At 43.5% G+C, this 21,332-nt stretch overlaps 1 protein-coding gene across 14 annotated transcripts in view; it reads right to left on the bottom strand.

Moving 5' to 3' along the window:
* SLC7A11 (solute carrier family 7 member 11) overlaps window positions 1-21,332 on the bottom strand; it is a 553,887-nt gene that overhangs the window by 525,103 nt on the left and 7,452 nt on the right. The window contains exons 4-5 of one of the 14 annotated variants that reach the window (XR_008703687.1): window positions 13,678-13,801; window positions 8,832-9,679 (exon numbers count right to left, since the gene is read on the bottom strand). The exons of 9 other annotated variants lie outside the window; for them this stretch is intronic. The gene's annotated coding sequence lies outside the window, so the exon portion shown is untranslated. Of the gene's footprint in view, window positions 1-1,416; window positions 1,551-4,408; window positions 5,849-8,831; window positions 9,680-13,677; window positions 13,802-17,139; window positions 17,190-21,332 lie in introns of those variants that run through there. 4 more of the 14 variants (XR_008703688.1, XR_008703691.1, XR_008703683.1 and 1 more) reach the window with 4 other exon arrangements.

Genomic DNA, 21,332 nt, shown 5'->3' with positions numbered 1-21,332 from the left:
TGCCCTGCTGGAATTCGGGCCTTCTTGAGTAGAAGGCTCCCACCTGGCATCTCCCCAGTTCATCCTCTGCACATCCTCTGCTGCAGCCGCCTTGAAAGCACAGAGTTCACAGTGGCATGGCTGATTCAGGGAGAATTGTCAATCCTGAGCATGCTAGGGAGTCCTTGCCCATCCTTTCATCCCATGTTCCTAACACACCAACACTCGTTGTTCCTCCAAGCTGCCAGGCCTCTGAACACCTCTGTGACTTTCACATACTGTTCTAGCTGCTTAGATGCTGTTTCCCCATTATCTTCCTGGAAAATTCCTAACTCAAGTCAGTCTGTTTCCCCATTATCTTCCTGGAAAATTCCTAACTCAAGTCAGTCTACAAAGCCTTCCAGGAAGCAGCAGGTGGGACTTAAATGCTTCTTCCTGTGTGGTCCTATAGCAGCTATTGCGCACCCCTGTCCCATCACTCATAATATTTTGCTACAAAGTTGCTTCATGCACTGTCTCTCCTGCTATGCCCAGATTGCTGGCAGGGACGCTGCCATCTTAATTATGAAACAAAATGCAACTGTAAAAGCTGCCCAGAGCTATCTCTACATTCTAGGTGGTGTGACTGATTTATCTTTGGAGAAAACTTGGTTGTTTTTTTTTAATTGGGGAAAACACTATGGCATGCTTTTTAATTTGCAAAGAATGTGCCTGAGGTCAGATATGAAAAGAAGAAGACAATAAGAAACCAAACAATGTCAAAAATCAAGCCCTTGGGGGGCCTGGGGCACCCCTAAGGAGACATTATCCAGCTGCTAAGACAGTCCTCCCTGCTCTTCTCAAGTGAAGAGCCTGAGGCTAGAGAAAGGGAAAGCCTGGATGAGTGGCAAGTGACTCACTAGCAAAATGATGGCTGGCCAGGGAGATGGGAGGTGGGTGACAGGAGATGATTTGGGAGCAGTGAAAGCCAACATATTCCTCAGGCTTTCCTTGTCTAGGTTACAATTCTCTCACAAGGACTTCTAAGGTGCCACTGTGACCTGTTCACCCCTACCCCCGAATAGCAGCCTTAGGCAATGAAGGAAGAAAATGTGTTTATGTTTTAAAACAAACCAGAGCACAGACAGCTCCTGCAGAAGTAGAGGCAGAGGAGAAGAGGTGATGAGAGAATCCCAAGACACAGCAGCCCCCAAAGAAAGAGGTGACACCAGCAGGCATAGGTATATCCTCACACAGCCCTTAGGGTGACTGGATTTCTGCAGTTCGCAGAATAAAGGTACAGGTCACTTAGGCTCACAAAATGAAGAGTGATCCTGGAAGGCTGAAAACTTTTTATACGCTTGAGTTACATTTATATTTTGAGCAATTCACATGATTTTGGGCACACTGAACACACTTAAAAAAAAAATTTGACAAGTGGATGGATTGATGGATGGATGGATGGACGAATGGATGATAAAGGAATGGAAGTTTTGCTTCAATACAGCCTCAAGCATTTGCTTCCTGACGGGCCCACCATGTTTCTTTCATCTTGTTACTTTGTTCTTATAAGGCCTTAAGGGAACTGGAGACTGCAAACAAAGAGAACAGATCCAGTAATGACAAGTCCAGGGTAATAAGGTAATAACCTTGGTTAAGACAGAGGGGAAGGATGGGCTAATTAGTACAAGACATGTAACAGCTCATCTAGACTCCAAGATGCTCCCTCTCACCTGAGCCGCCAGCCAGCCTCACCTCCACAGCAGGAGCAGATGAAGCAGGTCATTCTCTCAGAGGCAGCATCCAGTGTGTTCCCAGTTCTCACTTCCCTGGACCACTAGAATAACGCTGAGAGCCTGAAGGTCTAATTTCTGCATGCCATGGGGACCAAGAAACAGAAAGCAGCCCTGAAGAGAGGGGCATCCTGTGTGTTCTGAGAGGCCCCAGAGAAGGAGAGCTGGGCTGGAGTGCTTCCAGACCAGAGGTCTCAGGAGCCTGGGGTCAGTAACTTAGTGCTGGGGAGCAGCTCTTTGGAAGGCACTGCATTTTGTCTTAGGAAGCCCCAAAGCTCCATCCTCTGCAAAGTGGCTGAGGAGGCTAGGGTGTGGGAAGTCGCAGCCCACATAGGAGGCCCAAGCACGCTGGGCGCTCAGAAAGACGGCTGGGACCCAGCTTCGGTGTCAGGACCACACTCGGCCCGGGGCACCCACACGTCCCCACGCCAGAGCTGCCTGGGAACAGGACTCTGGCCTGGGAAAGGAGGCCGGGGCTGGTTGTCCCACCAACGGCAGTTCTCCAGTCGGCTGTTTACTACTCTAAGTGCTTCTGCCAAAGAATGTGAGAGGCGGGAAAGGTCAGACTTGTGAGCTGTCCATCACAGCTCATGGCTCAAAGTCTTGACAAGAAATAGGAAAATGACAGAATTAATGATGAAACAGGAGACTGAACAAAGGGGAAATGACAAACCAGCAAGGTTTGACTGTATGTTTAGATACTATATTCACTGCCTCTCAACACAGAGGAGGGCAGAATGATAGATATCAGCACACAGGAAAGACCCTTGGGGTAAACCCATCCCAATGCTTTGATCTCTCCAGACAAGAACACTACAACACAGGTGAATGTTATTAGCAAAAGGTTAGTTGTCGGTTGAGAGAGTCCACATTTGGAATTTGTTTCTATTGTTCCTGTGAGCACTCTCTTGTCTGAAAGCACAAAGCAAAACACTTCACTTTCTAACATATAATTAGAACTGTTTGTTAGTAGGTTTTCAAGTTATTAACCTGAAAATATATAAATTTATGTTTGGATTTTCCTAAACATAAAAAAAAAAAAATCCCAGATGAATGGAGAGAGTAGCATGCAAACATATACACTACCATATGTAAAATAGATAGCCAATAGAAATTTGCTCTATGACTCAAGGAAATCAAACCAGGGCTCTATAACAACCTAGAGGGGTGGGAAAGAGTGGGAGGTGGGAGGGAGGGTTCAAGAGGGAAGGGACACATGTACACCTATGGTTAATTCACGTTGATATATGACAGAAACGAAACCAATACTGCAAAGCAATTGTCCTTCAATTGAAAATAAATAAATAAGAATCCCAGAGGAGAGGCTGGGACTTATTTGAGAATATAAGTGAAGTCTTGAGTGCAAAATAAAGCTCATGTATCCATTAAAATGTAAATTGACCCCAAAATCCAAAGTGGTTAATAAGTCCTTAAGCATTACAGAGATGGAAGGAAGGGAGGGAGGGAAAGCACAGATTTTAGAAATCTCCAGACCCAAGACTGATTCCCAAACTCCCCACCTCCTTTGCAGCCACCATCAGCATGACGCTGACCCTCTCCAAGCCCCACATCCCTCTCCATGATAATGGCAATCATGACATCTAAGAAGGTAAGGTTTACATGGAGCATGGGGCAGGCACTCAGGGAAGATGATTTCCCTCCTTTCTCCCTTCAGAATGGCTTTGGGTAAGCAATACTGGATTCTTTTATAAAGTCCTGAACTTCCATTTGTGGAGGTAGAGCAGTCACGAGCCAGAAAAGAGAAGTGAACTAATCAGTAAAAATGAAGCACAAGGAAAGCAATCCTCAGAAATGAAAAATTGTTCTCAGTCACTACAAAAATAGAATGAATATTTACTGCTAATGTCTCCTAGCAGGCAGAGCAAAATGCCCACAAATGCACTGAGAGCTTACTAAAGAGGGCCTTTTGACACCACTGAATCGTGACAGAAGGCACCCCCTTCTCAGTGTTTGCCTCTGCTCAGAAGCAGCTGACCATCAGAAGCAGTGAGCCGTCTTCCTTTCAGAGTAGAAACTTGAGCAGAGATATCTTAAAAATAACCAACACACTCATGATATAAGTAAGGGTATAGATTCAAAACACTTGGACATCCAATTTCAGTTTAGGACAGGTGTTCCCAATATTTAAAAAATATGAGATGTCTTTTTTGCCATGCCAACTCCCTACGTGTTAAGAGCTGCCCTTTCAGTAGCTATCAATTAGGAAAATCCATAATCATAGAAAACAACTGTGAATCCCCATTTCGAACTGTGATGCTGGAGAAGATGCTTAAGAGTCCCTTGGACAGCAAGGAGGTCAAACCAGTCAATCCTAAAGGAAATCAACCCTGAATATTCATTGCAAGGACTGACACTGAAGCGAAAGCTCCAATACTCTGGCCACCTGATGCAAAGAACTGACTTTCATTAGGAAAAGACCCTAATGCAGGGAAAGATTGAGGGCAGGAAGAGAAGGAGGCAACAGAGGATGAGATGGTTGAATGGCATCATCAGTGCAATGGACGTGAGTTTGAGCTAACTCTGGGAGATAGTGAAGGACAGGGAAGTCTGGCATGCTACAGTTCATGGGGTCACAAAGAGTAGGACACGACTTGGCAAATGAACAACAAAGTACCCACATACATTGAAAAATAATCATGACATATATGTGTAAAATATTATTTATCTCACCAACAAAAGATATAGAGCAAAAACAGCTTTCTGGACCCATCACAGCAGTGTTGTACACAAACTCCCTTCTCCTAGAGGTGCAGAGCCCACAGATGAAGAGCCACTCACTGGGGCAGAGTCTCTGGTTTCTTTTATATAAAATCTCCATCAAAAGAAGCTGAGGATGAATAATGATTTGCGTAGTTTTGAAGCAAAGACTTTAAAATAAGAAAATGAGGATGGACCTAGAGATTATTATACTGAGCGAGGTAAGTCAGAGAAAGAACAAATACCATATGATATCACTTTTATGTGAAATCTAGAAAAATGATGCAAGTGAAGTTATTTGCAAAACAGACTCATAGACTTCAAAAACAAACTTATGGCTGCCAGAGGGGAAGTGAGGGGAAGGAGTAAGTTAGGAGTTTGGAATTAACATATGCATACTACTATATGTAAAAATAGATAATTAACAAGGACTTACTGTATAGTACAGGGAACTCTACTCAATAGTATGTAATAACATAAATGGGAAAAGAATCTGAATAAGAATGGAAATACATATATGTATAACTGAATCACTTTGCTGTACACCTAAAACTAACACAAACCTTGTAAATCAACTACACTCCAATATAAAATAAAAATTTTTTAATAGGAAAATGAAGACAACATTCAACTCCTGAGAGTATATTTATCCCTAATGTTATTTATGCTATTTATCCCTGTTATATGTTATTTATCCCTGATATTATTAATAAACAAAAGAGTTTTTTGTACAACCAATATTTAGGATTACAATCTTTCTTAAAGAAGAGATCAAGCATCCTAATACGTGTATTCTGAAGCACTAGAAGAAAACAATAATGAAGAGAAGAGCACTGTTTTCACAATGACTTGTTGGCACAATGACATAGCTTTATCTCAGAGTCTCTTGACAGAGAGAGACTCTGATTAAAAGAATACTGATTAATTACAACTTTTAATAATGGAACTCTGTATTGCTAGATGAAATCCCAATTTGCCATAAAAGGGAACAACTCATAAACTAACCCAAAGGAAAGTCCTTAAAATCCAGTTGTTAAAACAGAAGGAAAAACCCCAAACATTCACACAATTACTCAGTGTGATTGGCCAAGAATCTCAGGGGAAATCAAAACATGTGACCAAACACTTCCTTTTACTGCCTGAATCTCTTGAAAATGACAAAAAGTGATCTCCAATAACATCTACACCAAGTCATCACAGGATCAAACACTCGCCTCCAAAAAGAGACAAAAAATGCCATTTTCACAGGACCCTTCCCAGGTACTGTCTGTGGATTCAATGCATATGGTGTGTCACATCATAGCTTCAGCTGGAGGTGCACATCCAGCCCATCCTGCTGGAACAGACTTGAGCATCTGCCTTCCGTGCTTGGTTATGGTCTTCAGCAACAAATACAGCAGCAAAGAAAGAAGGCCCAGCAAAATTATTCACCAGGGACCTGTTTACATTTGCACTGTCAATTCTAATTGGTTTTTTATGGAGTTAAATTCTTCTGCCCTCATTAGAAGCATGATCGCCTGTCAGTGAGTCTAACATGTTTGAATTCCCATGAGGGGTGTCAGACTCTCCATCTTGTCTACTGCTCAGGTAGGATCAAGGACAAGGTGCAGTCAAAATTTTACACATCAGTCCTTGAAAACACAGGGCAAATCCCACTCCACCCACAAGTACTTGTGCTTCACCATGCCACTGGAGAACTCTTGGGTTCTTCTGATCTTAGGCACTCACAACTCAGAGGGTCCTGAAATAACCAGGCTGACCTTGCCTTGTAGGAGGAAACAACTACTTCCTCCCCTTGTAGGAAGAACCTATGCTAGCTTCTTGGGTCTTCTTGGAACAACTGACAACAATAATAACTAGAGTATCCAAGGGCTTCCCTGCTGGCTCAGATGGAAGGAAAGTAAAGTAAAATCACTCAGTTGTGTCCTATTCTTTGTGACCCCATAGCCTGTAGCCTACCAGGCTCCTCTGCCTGTGGGATTTTCCAGGCAAGAGTACTGGAGTGGGTTGCCATTTTCTTCTCCAGAGGATCTTCCCAACCCAGGGATCGAACCCGGGTCTCCCGCATTGTAGGCAGACGCTTTACCGTCTGAGCCACCAGGGAAGTCCAGATGGTAAGGAATCTGCCTGCAATGTGGGAGACCCGGGTTCAGTCCCTAAGTTGGGAAGATCCCCTGGAGAAGGGAATGGCAACCCACTCCAGTATTCTTGCCTGGAGAATCCCATGAACAGAGGAGCCTGGTGGGCTACAGTCCATGGGGTTGCAAAGAGTCGGACACAACTGAGCAACTAACACACACACACACACACAGTATCTGAAGGCTGACAAGGCTTATAACCACTGAGAGCCACCTCACCTGTGTCAGGTTTGTGCTGTGCTGTACTTTGTCACTCAGTTGTGTCTGACTCTTTGCAACCCCATGGACTGTAGCCCACCAAGCTCCTCTGTCCATGGGGATTCTCCGAGCAAGAATACTGGAGTGGGTTGCCATGTCCTCCTCCAGGGGATCTTCTCAACCCAGGGATCAAACCCAGGTCTCCCACATTGCAGGCAGATTCTCTTCTGTCTGAGCCACCAGGGAAGCCCAGGTTTGAGGTAAGGGTTATTTCTAAGAACCCAGCAGATAGGAGAGAAAAAACCTGGGCATCATGGAGGGTAGGGTGTTCTCTGCTGGGTAAGAGGAGGGAAGCCCAGTGGTCAAGCCTTTGCCTTCCAATGCAGGGGGTGCAGGCTCAATCCCTGGTCAGGGAGCTGAGATCTCCATAGCCCCCACAGCCAAAACACCAAAACATAAACAGAAGCAATACTGTAACAAATTCAATGAAGACTTTAAAAATGATTCACATCAAAAACATTTTTAAAAATTAAAAAAAAAAAAAAACAATTACAACTCAGTAGAATAATGATTACACCTACTGTTTCAGTGGAGGGAACTGGGGGCTCAGAGAGTCATTTTCCCACAGTCCCAGAGAAAGTAAGTGGCCTAGCAGGATGGAGAGTCGAATATTGCAGCTCCCATCCTATAGTGGCCCTGGGCAGAGACCAGCCCTCCAGACAAATGGAATGTGGCAGGAGCTGACTTGGGGGCCTGGGGACTCAGAAAGTGTCCCCGCTAACAGGATGGATAGAACCACAAACCAGATGCCAAGATGGGGAGATCTCTGAGCACAAATACTCTCCTCACCCAAACCATCCATAAAATAGGTTCATAATTTGGTCTACTTTCAGTAATTAACTATAAAGAAAAAAGAGGAGTTTACTAGACCAAAAACTATGGTGGGAGAGAAAGAAGTCACCCTCTAGCTCCTTTGTCCTTAATTTCCAATCATTGGAAGGACTGATGTTGAAGCTGAAACTCCAATACTTTGACCACCTGATGCAAAGAGCTGACTCAATTGGAAAAGACCTTGATGCTGGGAAAGATTGAGGACAGGAGGAGAAGGGGACAACAGAGGATGAGATGGTTGGATGGCATCACCAACTCAAAGGACATGGGTTTACGTGGACACCGGGAGTTGGTCATGGACAGGGAGGCCTGGCATTCTGCAGTTCGTGGGGTCACAAAGAGTCGGACACAACTGAGTGACTGAACTGACACCGAAGTCATTCCAGGAAACTTTCTTTTCGGGGAATTTTTAACTAAGATCAAATTAGATTGCTTTACAACTGAGTGTCCATTAATAGATAAATGGATAAAGAAGATGTAATATATATTTGCATGTATACACACACACACACACATATATAATATAATGGAATACTATTCAGCTACTAAAAAGAACAAACTTTTGCTATTTGCTGCACCATGGATGGACTTAGAGGATATTGTGCTCAATGAAAGTCAGAGACAGATGACTACCATATGGTATCGTTTATATGTGTAATCTAAAAGAATATAACAAACTAGTGAATAAAACAAACAAACAAAAAAAAGCAGACTCACAGAGAACAAACTAGAGTTTACCAGTGGGGAGAGGGGAGAGGCGAGAGGGGAGAGGCAAGAGGCAATGTAGCTGGGCGGGGCCAGGGGGGCAGGTTACTATGGGATTCTATGAAGTCATGTGTGCGAAACTTTTGAAAATTGTATTTCACTCTAGAGTTTAAAGAATCTTGTATTCAACTACAGAACTCAGATTGCTTCATCCTCTGAGCCCTAAAATATTTGCATTTTAGAACTTTACCCCATTTCTTAGTATTCCCCAGCCTGAGTTTCTCTTAGAGATGCTGCCTACACTTGAGAATCCAAGCTCTATGAAGGTGGGGTCAAGGCAACCATATTCTTAACAGCTCCCCCTGCCCCAGAAGGTTCCGGAGCAAACAAAGTGAGAGGCCCAAGGTATAAAGCAGGTTAGCATTTGTGATTGGATCTCAAGCAGTCGGCGTCTTTGTTTATAGAGAAAATGTGGAAGGACTGAGTTTGCACAGGAGGCCCTGAGATGTGGGCTGGTTGTAGGGAAACCCACTTTCTCATCACTGTCCAAATTCTTCTCCAAGAGGTTTAAAATCAATTATACAGGAACATCTGAAAAAGTTCTCCCATTAAAAGAAAAAAGCAATGTAAATATCAATCAACAAATGAATGGATAAAGAAGATGTGGTGCATATAAACAAATAGAATATTACTCAGCCCAAAAAAAGGAATGAAATAATGCCACTTGATACAACATGGATAGACCTAGAGATTATCACATTCAATGAGGTAAATCAGAAAGAAAAAGACAAATATTTATCACTTACATATGGACTCTTCAAAAATGATACAAATCAACTCATTTACAAAACAGAAACAGACTTCAGTTCAGTTCAGTCACTCAGTCGCATCTGACTCTTTGCATCCCCATGAATCGCAGCACGCCAGGCCTCCCTGTCCATCACCAACTCCCGGAGTTCACTCAGACTCACGTCCATCGAGTCAGTGATGCCATCCAGCCATCTCATCCTCTCTCGTCCCCTTCTCCTCCTGCCCCCAATCCCTCCCAGCATCAGAGTCTTTTCCAATGAGTCAACTCTTCGCATGAGGTGGCCAAAGTACTGGAGTTTCAGCTTTAGCATCATTCCTTCCAAAGAATACCCAGGACTGATCTCCTTCAGAATGGACTGGTTGGATCTCCTTGCAGTCCAAGGGACTCTCAAGAGTCTTTTCCAACACCACACTTCAAAAGCATCAATTCTTCAGTGCTCAGCCTTCTTCACAGTCCAACTCTTACGGCTGTAGAACACAAACTTAAGGTTACCAAAGGGGCTAACAAAGTTCTGGGGGAGATAAATTGTTTGGGATTAGCAGATACACATTACTACATATAAAATAAACAACAAGGACCTACTGCATATCACAGGAAACTGTACACAATATCTTGTAATAATTTATAAAGGATAAGAATCTGAAAAGGAATATGTGTGTGTGTGTGTGTAACTGAATCACTTTGAGGTATACCTGAAACTAACACAACTCTGTAAATTAACTATATTTCAATTTACAAAAAAAAAGCAGAGACGTCCCTGTTGGTTCAGTGGCTAAGACACCACACTCCCGATGCAAGAGGCCTGAGTTTGATCCCTGGTCAGGGAACTAGATCCCACATGCTACAACTAAGAGTCAGAGTGCCACAACTAAGACCCAGCACGGCCAAATAAATAAGTGAAGAGAATGTAGCCTAGAAAGAACAGAGGACAAGAACATAAAGATGGGGTCTGTCTGCCTACTTGCTTGTTTGCACTCATGACCTAGGCTGGTAAGCAGTTTTGCCTGCTGGCTGGCTTCCGTACGGTCGCCTGTTGAAATGACTTGCTATTCAGCCCCAGCCCTTTAAGGATATAAAGCAGGAAAACACTGCAGCTGCTGTCTTTTCCTTCCTCTACCCCCTTCTTCTCTACTGGGAAGCCTCCTTATTCTTTTCCTCTCCCTCATTCTCTGTTCTCCGCGTCCCAGCTTTCTTGGACAACGTCTCTATACTTGGCCTCCAGACACTTCCTTCTGTTTGGGTTTTTTTCTTTCCCTTCCAACTTCAGGAAGCCTTCTGTTCTAACATCCCTCCTTTCCCTGCCACTCACCGGCTCACGGTTTGGTACCCAAGCTGTTTTCTGTTTGCTGGCAACACGCCTCAAATTCCATTCTGCCACAGGATTTAGCTCTAAGTCAGGCAGTAAATGGGCTCTTTACAAATCTAGCTTAATTTAAAGAACTCTCTCCGTGAGCTGCATTTCTGGGGACATTTTGCAAGGGTGTTAGCAACTAGACTGCATCCACTTGCTTGTACAACAGCAGACTGACTGCTGTTTCTGTCACTCTGAAAGACTGAAGGTAAGGTTCAAATTAACTAGCAAGTGTAAACCACAGGAACCCAGAGAATGGTTTCGCAGAACCTTTTTTCCTTTTCTCTATTTGTGTAATTTTAGTGACTAAGGCGTGAGGTACACAGGTCTGAGTGTCAGCTTGGTGGAGGCAGCAGAAGAAAAATGCGTTGACTGATCAGCTTGGGGTCAGTTTGGATGCTGGAGGATGGGAAGATGGGATATCACTGATCATGACTCCACAGCTCAGCCTGGATGACTAAGAGACTTGCGGTCCCTTAGCCAGTTAGTCACTAAGTCATGTCCAACTCTTGTGACCCCATTGACGGTAGCCCGCTAAGCTTCTCTGTCCATGGGATTTTCCAGGCAAGAATACTGGAGTGGGTTGCCATTTCCTCCTCCAGGGGATCTTTCCGACCCAGGAATTGAATCTACGTCTTCTGCATTGACAGGTGGATTCTTTACCACTGGGTCACCTGAGAAGCCCAATTCTTATTTCTTTGATATTTTATGTCCTATCCCTTTCTCACTAGGTCTAGCTGGGACCATGGACGTTTGGATCCTAAAGCAATTTTTTTTAAGGTTTCATCTTGACAAGCTGTCACCTGGCCTTATACATGCATTAAATCTCTAAAAAAAACTTTGAAAATCTACACTAAACAGGGTGTTTGACTGCCAGACTGGGTCGCTAAGCAGGAGGCACCACCATGGCAGAAATCCATGGATATGCAAGACTCCAGTGTCTGGAGAAGACACAACCATACTCTTTCTGTTTTGGGAGAGCAGTTTCCATGGTGATTAAGATCTTTCACCCCACCATGAAACAAGGAACTATGACAATGAGTAAACCTCCATTCTCCTGTCCCTCTCTGGATGCTGATGAGGAGAGACCTGGCCAAGACACAAACAGGAGGGCACAATGTATGATGAGGGACAAGAGAGTCTGCTGAAATGTGGAAAACTACATTAAGAACAGAGGGGCTGCGGTGTAAACCAGCCCTTCCATATCACAATGCAACAGTCAAGCTCCATCATAAAAACAAAAATAAACAAAAATAATCCATGAAAAGCCTGGGTATTGTGGGTGCAGCTGGGTCTTTCACTGGCCATAGGTAACTATTTAAGTTAATATGAATTAAAAATGTAGTTCATTAATCACAGCAGCCACATTTCAAATGCTAATAGCCACAATGGGCCAAAGACTGCCATATCGGACAGAGCAGATACAGAGCTTCCTTCTCAGCACAGCAGGTCCTGCCAGACAGTGCTGCTCCAGCGTATTCTGACCCGATGGCATACTCTGACCTGCAACATGGGGAACCGTTCCTGAGCCAGAAGAAAGCCTTACAAAGTCATGAGCAAGAGGGAAAATCCACCACTACACATAGAGGGGAGCAGCCTGACCCGGGCAGGGAGGCGTTGCTGCCTAGCAGCAAGGCTCCAACTGAACACTGAGAATTCACCACGGACAACACAGACCGGGAGGAGGCAGAGATGGGAGCATCTCCTGCCAGATCAATTGCTCCTTTTCTTCTCCCTGAGGGTCCAGCAGGGAGCAGGGAGGTGAGGAGCAATTCCTCACATAAATGAAGTGGGAAGGCAGGGCTACCCCAGCACTCCAGGCCTCTGAAGCCAAGAGAGCCAATGTGATTAAATAATTGCACTGTCTCACCTTGCCCAGTCAAGCTAGATTCCAATGAGGATAATTAATCTTTATAGTGCCTGTTATCCCCTGCCCTGTGCATACTTCTGCTCCTGTTTAAAGTCAAGCTTCCCAAACTGTCTGCTTCTTGCACAAGAAGAAAAGGGTAGAGGAAGCGAAATAGACTTCCTTGTAGAAGGACATAAATAGAAAATTACCTTTGGATCTAGTCTTTATGAATCCCCCTCCAAAAATGGTGGAATCATGCAGGAAGCATATGTGAAGTGAAGTGAAAGTCACTCAGTCACGGCCGACTCTTTGCGATCCCAAGCACTATATAGTACATGGAACCTTCCAGGCCTGGGTAGCCTTTCCCTTTTCCAGGGGATCTTCTGAACCCAGGGATCAAATCCAGGTCTCCCACATTGCAGGTGGATTCTTTTTTTTTTTTTTTTTTTATTTTATCTTTAAACTTTACATAATTGTATTAGTTTTGCTAAATATCCAAATGAATCCACCACAGGTATACATGTGTTCCCCATCCTGAACCCTCCTCCCTCCTCATTCCATCCCTCTGGGTCGTCCCAGTGCACCAGCCCCAAGCATCCAGTATCGTGCATCGAACCTGGACTGGCAACTCGTTTCATACATGATATTTTACATGTTTCAATGCCATTCTCCCAAATCTTCCCACCCTCTCCCTCTCTCACAGAGTCCATAAGACTGTTCTATACATCAGTGTCTCTTTTGCTGTCTCATACACAGGGTTATTGCTACCATCTTTCTAAATTCCATATATATGCGTTAGTATACTGTATTGGTGTTTTTCTTTCTGGCTTACTTCACTCTGTATAATAGGCTCCAGTTTCATCCACCTCATTAGAACTGATTCAAATATATTCTTTTTAATGGCTGAGTAATACTCCATTGTGTATATGTACCACTGCTTTCTTATCCATTCATCTGCTGATGGACATCTAGGTTGCTTCCATGTCCTGGCTATTATAAACAGTGCTGCGATGAACATTGGGGTACACGTGTCTCTTTCCCTTCTGGTTTCCTCAGTGTGTATGCCCAGCAGTGGGATTGCTGGATCATAAGGCAGTTCTATTTCCAGTTTTTTAAGGAATCTCCACACTGTTCTCCATAGTGGCTGTACTAGTTTGCATTTCCACCAACAGTGTAAGAGGGTTCCCTTTTCTCCACACCCTCTCCAGCATTTATTACTTGTAGACTTTTGGATCGCAGCCATTCTGACTGGTGTGAAATGGTACCTTATAGTGGTTTTGATTTGCATTTCTCTGATCTTCAGAACCCAGGGATCAAATCCAGGTCTCCCACATTGCAGGTGGATTCTTTACCAGTTGAGCCACCAGGGAAGCCCATAAGCATATGTAACTATAAAAAAATTTCAGAGAAACAAAGATACTTGGAGTTCATAGCTATTCTTGGAGGGTGAATTTTAGAACTTGCCTTTAAGAAACCCTCAGCCTTTGTAATTCCAAGAGCCCAGAAACAAAACAATGACTGGGACAAAGAAGAAAGCCAATGCAGATACCCAGCCTGACCTCAGTCGCCAAGAAACTCATTGCTCAAAAGCAAAGCCAGAAAGTGGCATACATCGTGAACAAACACAAAATCCATGTATTGATGGAACTTCTTCCTAAAACCGATGGTTGGATTTGTTTTTAATCCACCCACACTTTATCCAGTAATAATATGAATCAATTTAAAAGATGCAACATTTGAGCATCTATTTATTTTGTATCACTCCCTGTAAAATGATAGCTTGATTCCTTTAAAAGTGTGTTTGTATGGGTGCATAAAAGTAGTGTGATCCCTAGAAACTTCCCAGATTCATGCAAATTGTGAGCGTAATTTCACACCAAGAAGGAGGAAAGACAGGGCTTTGTAGTCAGCTCTATACACATCTGCCAGCTCCACAAAATGACCAGCAATGCCAAAGACGACCGGCTGCCAGGTCTGTCTGTTCCTAGAGGGGAGTAGGTAGGGGAGTAGCTACTTGGCAACAAGACAGAAGGACAGTGAGAAAAGATGGGAGAGCCAAATAAAAAGTGAGGAAAAGGAAAAATAATCTCTCACTGCATTATCCACCACCCCTAAGTGTGTATTAATGAACCGCTAAAGTATGCCCTGGAGAGTCTTAATACGACAATATTAAACTCTGTACACCAAGAAAAGCAAAGATGGCACGTTATAACAAAGAGGGTTTGGGTTCTGTGTTGTTGGTTCTCTGGTTCTTGCTAATATTCTGGTTTTTAGTTTTGCTCACTTGGATGTATTTTCCTTTAAAGGGCTGCTTGCCACCGAGCCCATTTTCCAACCGAAGTGCAATGCTGCCCCCTGATGGTGGAACACTGTAAGAGCACCTGGAGAAATCGAGACTCTCCAAGGCAAACTTCCTTACAGTTCTGCCTAGATTTCATTTTGCTATCTTTTCATTCTCCGAAGTGCAAATATTTCATCCTTAAAGATCCTCTGCACAGAGATATTTTCTGGCTCAGGCTGGTTCACACTCGTAATCAACATAACCGTTTTATTCTAAAACATGAACTGTGTGCTGATTACAAAACAAGCAGTGGTGGGGAGTGGATTTCTCCCCCTTTTTGCTTATAAATTAAGCTTTCTCCCCAGAGAAGGCTCAGAAATCAGGCCTGTTTTATATAACCTTTAGAATCCTGATTGGAATTCTCACTGGAAAGACATTTACTGAGAACTCAAGCTCGAGAAATCAATGCTGGGCCTGACAGACATTCAGCTCCCAGACAAACGTATTTGATTTCAGATCATCCTTCAATCTTTGTAGCAGGAATAAACCTGAGACTGAGAACAATGCAGGTGACGCTCTGCACTATCAGAAGCCGCCCTCCTGAACTGCGTGAAAACACAACAGCTATCTGAGAGAAAATTATACGAAAACACGTGAGGAGGGGTTGAGTGGAGAGCTCCTCCCTCCATGGTCAAGCATTATATGATCTCCTGTTTCCTCAAACCACCACTCCAACCACCTGCATCAGAATAACCTGGGAGTGTGTTAATGCCAATTTGGGGGCCCAGTCAAGGTCTGTTAAATCTGAAACTCTGCTTAGGATCTAGAAGTCTGCATTTACCTTGCCTCTTACTAAACCTTGAGTTCCAATGAATAAAATTTAATAGAAATTTTTAATTTCCATTAAGAAAATTCTCCTATTCAGGAATTCCCAAACATTACACAGATAAAGGATAACCAAAAAAAAAATTTTTAATCTATCAGTTAATACATTTGCTTGATTTTCTACAAAAATGAAAAGATATCACTTGGTCATGCAAGGTACTCTTCAGCTAGTAAACAATGACAATAGCCAACCCAAATCATAAACACGACTTGATTGTTGCTAATGGTCGTTCCTAACTGTACTTCTTACCCCAAAGCCATGCTTTTGAAAAGCCCTATCAGGAAGTAGCATAAAATGATTCATTAAGCAGAAATCACTGTGGATGATGACTTCAGCCATGAATTTAAAAGACACTTACTCCTTGGAAGGAAAGCTATGACAAACCTAGACAGCATATTAAAAAGCAGAAACAGCATTTTGCCAATAAAGATCTGTCTAGTCAAAGGAATGGTTTTTGCAGTAGTCATGTATCAAGGTGAGAGTTGGACCATAAACAAAGCTAAGCACTGAAGAACTGATGCTTTTGAACTGTGGTGCTAGAGAAGACTTTTGAGAGTCTCTCAGACTGCAAGGAGATCAAACCAGTCAATCCTAAAGGAAATCAACCCTGAATATTCATTGGAAGGACTGATGCTGTAGTTCCAATGGCCATCTGATGGAAAGAGCCAACGAAAAGACTGTGATTCTGGGAAAGATTGAAGGCAAAAGGAGAAGAGGGTAGCAGAGGATGAGATGGTTAGATAGCATCACCAACTCAACAGACATGAATGTGAGCAAACTCCAGGAGATAGTGAAGGACAAGGAAGCCTGACGTGCTACAGTCCATGGGTCACAAAGAGTCAGACATGACTTATCGACTGAACAAGAAGAAATAATTCACTATATCAGAAGATAAGACAACCATGAGAGCTCTCAGCCCTCATAGAGAAGGACCTGACAAAAACAGCCAAAAAAGACAAAAAGAAAACAAACCAAGAAAAAAAAGAAATCCAAGCAAGTAGTACTGGTTATTTGTCACCCCTTCTGAACAGGACTGGCTGTCCCTGGTGTTGCCTCCTGCTCCCCGTCCCCTCCCCTGACCCACGGTTCTCAGCCTCTCTCTGTCATCATTTCATAGCCACTTGTCATCTAATCCAGTTCCAGGACATGGTGAGAATGGACTGTGCCCTGGTCCTGCCAAGCCGGGCTGAGGTGCCCGCCCGGCCAGACTGTCTCCATGCATGCTGTAGCGCGTGGCTGGGGGCCAGGACCAATGGGCTGTATTTCATTTCCCCTTGTTTGCCGGATGTGTCACGGGGGCACAGCAAGAGATGGAAATGGGCTATGTCTGCCTCAGGGAACCTGTGAGGATGAAAGGAGGTCTGTCAGCTGTGCAGACCATCCCCTCAGTCAGCAGCAGAAAAACCAGATCCTCCAAGTTCCACTACCCGTGTGCCAGGAGGGCAGGACCTCAACGCCACCAGGCTGGGCTCACTGGAGAAGACAGTCATGAAAAGGAATCTCTCTTGCACTCACCCCAAACGGAGAGCAGGCTGATGGTGAGATCGAGGAAGGTCCCAGGGGTTAAGCCGATGCTCAAGAGCAACAGCTGCAGAGGAAGTTCTAGAAGCCTGAATGATATTAAGAAAACAGCCTGTTGGAGGGTGTGGAGAAAAGGAAACCCTCAAACGCTGTTGGTGGGAATGTAAATTGGTGCAGCCATTGTGGAAGATGGTAGGGTTTCAACAAAAAAATTAGAGTTATCATATAATCCAGCAATTCTACTTCTAGGCATATATGTCTGGAAAAGAGGAAAACTCTATGTACCCCAGGGTACACAGAGTACCCCATGTACCCCAGTGTTCACAGCAGTACTGTTTACAATAGCCAAGGCACGGAAGCACAACCTAAGTGTCCATCAACAGATGGATGGATAAAGAAGATGGAACACTACTCAGACATAAAATGGAATGAAATTCTGCCATTGCATCATAGACGGACTTGGAGAATATTATAATCAGTGAAAGAAGTCAGACAAGAAAGACAAATACCATATGATAGCACTTAAATGTGGCATCTAAAAAAATACAACAAAGGAGTGAATGAAACAAAACAGAAGCAAATTCACAGAAATAAAGAACAAACTGGTGGTTACCAGTGGAGAGAGGGAAGCAGGGAGGAGCAATTCAGGTGTGGGGGGAAAAAAGGGCTATTACGGGATTATATGAAATCATGTGTGTGAAACTTCTGAAAACTATAAACATTATAGAATTTAAAGAATCTTTCATTTGATTAAAAAAGAAAGAAAGAAAAGAGGCTTTTGGTTTATTCTGAGGAGGGATATGAGGGCCATGTCAGGTCTGTTTGTTCGGGGAGAGAGATCGAATATTACAGAGCATTCTTTAATTTGCTATAGAATTTCAATACATCTGCTGAAGTGGTTTCTAAGTCACTACAGCAAAGAGAGGCCTAGGACAAGAATTTACCTCGGAGGCTGGCTGTTAGTGTTTATGTCCAGCAGCAAGGAGAAGCAAATTGCAAATTTAATGATAAAACAGTTTAGAAGAGAGAAGCGTTGTTTTTTTTTAATGTATTACAATAAATATATATGAATCCATGTACTTTCCCAGAGGTAGGATTTGAATTTTCCTAAATCAGCTAATGTCTTTGTCAATTCTCCATTTGTATCTGGCCTATGTCACATCTTAAAATCCATACCACTTTATATCTCTCCTTAATTGCTCCATGTGGGTAACTTGCATTTAAAACTAGCTCTCTTTGCCACCTGACCTTTCGAAGAAGATCAGAAAGTAAATTTTTCATCCTACAAAACTACTATATTCCATACACATGAAATAAATCACAAAGAACACAGTCGAACAGAAATTCAATTAATGTTTTTGCCATTTTCAACCCTGTATGAGGCTGAAAACAACTGTTTCAAGCAAAGGGGGTGGAAAAAAGGAATCCAAAAATGTATTGATATTGCTTGTTTATAAAAACAGATTTTCTACTCCGCTTTTGGTCCTTCCATTGGCAAATATCCACAGCCTAAACCCTCGAATCTGTGAATATGTTGTCTTAAATGGCAAAGGGACTCTGCAGATGCAATTAAGTCAAGGAACTTGAGTTGGGAAGATTATCCTGGATTATCTGGTGGATTCAATGCAATCACAAGGGTCCCTCCAAGAAGGAAGCAGGGGAGTTGTTCAAAGAAGGACCTGCCATGCTGGAAGCAGAGGGAGGAGTGACGTGACTGTTGGCTTTGAAGATGGAAGGGGGCCCCTGTCCAAGGCATCCGAGTGGCCTCCAGGAACTCTGGAGGCCTGTTGTCACTTGCATCCTGCCCCGTGAGACCCATTTTGGACTTCAGCCCTATAGCATACAAAATCTGTGATGCGTTAAGCTGCTAAACTAGCAGACATTTGTTTCGGCAGCAACAAGAATAGTCTCCAAGTCCTTTCTGAAAGGAGTGATGACAGCCAGTCTCTATGTCTCAAAAATGGACAACATGGCGGTGGCCAAACATTCAAAGTCGGTGATATTCCTGGGCGTAATTACAATCCCACACATACCATACAGCCTTGGGCGCCAACCACCAACACAAAAGCAAATTACCATTGAGCATTTTTGTCAAAGTTATTAAGGATTCATCACAGAGGACACTGGGAAGATGAAATCTACTCACGGAAACTGACCTGGAAGCCATGTGGGTTATTTTATCATTTCCTCTGATCCTCGTGATTAACAAAGAGTGGGCAACTAACACAGAAATGGCGGGTGTCTGTTTTATTGGAGTACAGTTGGTTTACGGTGTATAGCGAAGTGAATCAGTTATACGTATATATGTATCCACTCTTTTTTACATTCTTTTCCCATATAGGTCATTACAGAGTATTGAGAAGAGTTCCCTGTGCTGTACAGCAGGTCCTTATTAGTAGTAATTACCTGTTTTATATATAGTAGTGTGTGTATGTCAGTCCCAATCTCCCAATTTATCTTTCCACATGGCCTACTCTTTTTTTTTTTTTCCTTTTTTTTTTTTTCCTTTTTTTTTTAAGTTGTATTACTGTTTATTTATTTATTTTTAATTTTATTTTATTTTTAAACTTGACATAATTGTATTAGTTTTGCCAAATATCAAAATGAATCCGCCACAGGTATACATGTGTTCCCCATCCTGAACCCTCCTCCCTCCTCCCTCCCCATTCCATCCCTCTGGGTCGTTCCAGTGCACCAGCCCCAAAATTTTATTGGAGTATAGTCATTTACAATGTTGTGTTAGTTTTAGGTGTACAGCAAAATGATTCAGTTATACACACACATATATTCCACCAAAGGCCATTATAGGATATTAAACATAGTCCCCCCTCTATACAGTAGGTCCTTGTTAGTAGGTCCTATTTTATATATAGTAGCATATGTATGCGGAGAAGGCAATGGCACCCCACTCCAGTACTCTTGTCTGGAAAATCCCATGGACGGAGAAGCCTGGTGGGCTGCAGTCCATGGGGTCACGTAGAGTCAGACACAACTGAGCAACTTCGCTTTCACTTTTCACTTTCATGCACTGGAGAAGGAAATGGCAACCCACTCCAGTGTTCTTGCCTGGAGAATCCCAAGGACGGGGGAGCCTGGTGGGCTGCCCTCTATGGGGTCGCACAGAGTCAGACACGACTGAAGCAACTTAGCAGCAGCAGCATATGTCTGTTCATCTCAAAACTCTATTCCCCCCCCAACCCCGCTTTCCTCTTTGGTAACCATAAGTTTGTTTTTCTAAAACTGTGAGTCTGTAGAAACAGGTTTTCTTAAGTGAGCCAGAGAGCCCCACTAAAATGGACTTCCTGACCTGCATCTCTACCAGATGAACCAGAACTCATTTTGTTGCTAAAAACAGAAGGGATACGTGCCTCCCAGTCATGGAAGACCATGGAAGGGATGAGTGCAAGGGGAAGGCTTCCTGGAGCCCCAGCTCCCCATCACAGAGGGAAGATGATGGCCACGCCCTCACCAAGAGGGAAACCCGGGGTCTGACTTAGCTTCGTAAATGCTGCCTTTGAACTAGACTCTAAACATGGACTCCTTCTAGGGTAGCTCAGGAAGAAAATGCTGGGATGCAATGCCCCAGTGAAGGGCTCTCGGATACTTTTCTCTTCTATAATCAAGACCCTGGACATTCCACCGTTGTGCAAATACTTACTCTGATACCTGAATGCGGGAAATACTCTTTATGTGTTTTTTTTTATAAGACTATTTTGGTCTTTCCCAAGCCCCACTGAAATATTGAACCCCTAGAAGCTTTCGCTTTCAGTGACGTTTCACATCCCAAAGAGTCTGGGTTTTGTTTTTCTATCCAATTCTGTCTTCTTGGTTTTTAAATTAACGGTGTCTTGAGAGCTGGCCAGGAGTAAGAAGGGGGTTTGGAAGGGAGAGAAAGTGGAAAATGAAGAGGCAACGAGGGACTCACTCGAGCAATCAGACAAACAAATCATCTGTCTTCCGGCTCGGGTGGCGAGGGAGGGAGAGCATCCTGCCCGAAGCCCAGAGCGGGCGGGTGCAGCAGACCCTCTCCAGCTCTGAGGGAGAGTGAGAAGAAAAACCCTCCCTTCTCTCCAAGCAGTAAGGACAAAAGAGAAGGCCACGTCCGGCTCATTAGGAATAATAGAAATTGCTGACAATCATCTCTAATGCATTGCCCGTTTTCTGACAATGGGCTCAGCAATTAGTTTGTCAATTTTTAACCAAATGCAAAAATAATAATTATCCTCTGAGGG

The sequence above is a fragment of the Bubalus kerabau genome, chromosome 16 (assembly GCF_029407905.1).
Source record: "Bubalus kerabau isolate K-KA32 ecotype Philippines breed swamp buffalo chromosome 16, PCC_UOA_SB_1v2, whole genome shotgun sequence".
Lineage (NCBI taxonomy): Eukaryota > Metazoa > Chordata > Mammalia > Artiodactyla > Bovidae > Bubalus > Bubalus kerabau.
Note: the sequence above shows the minus strand (reverse complement) of the source record. Positions and strands in the feature narration are given on the sequence as shown.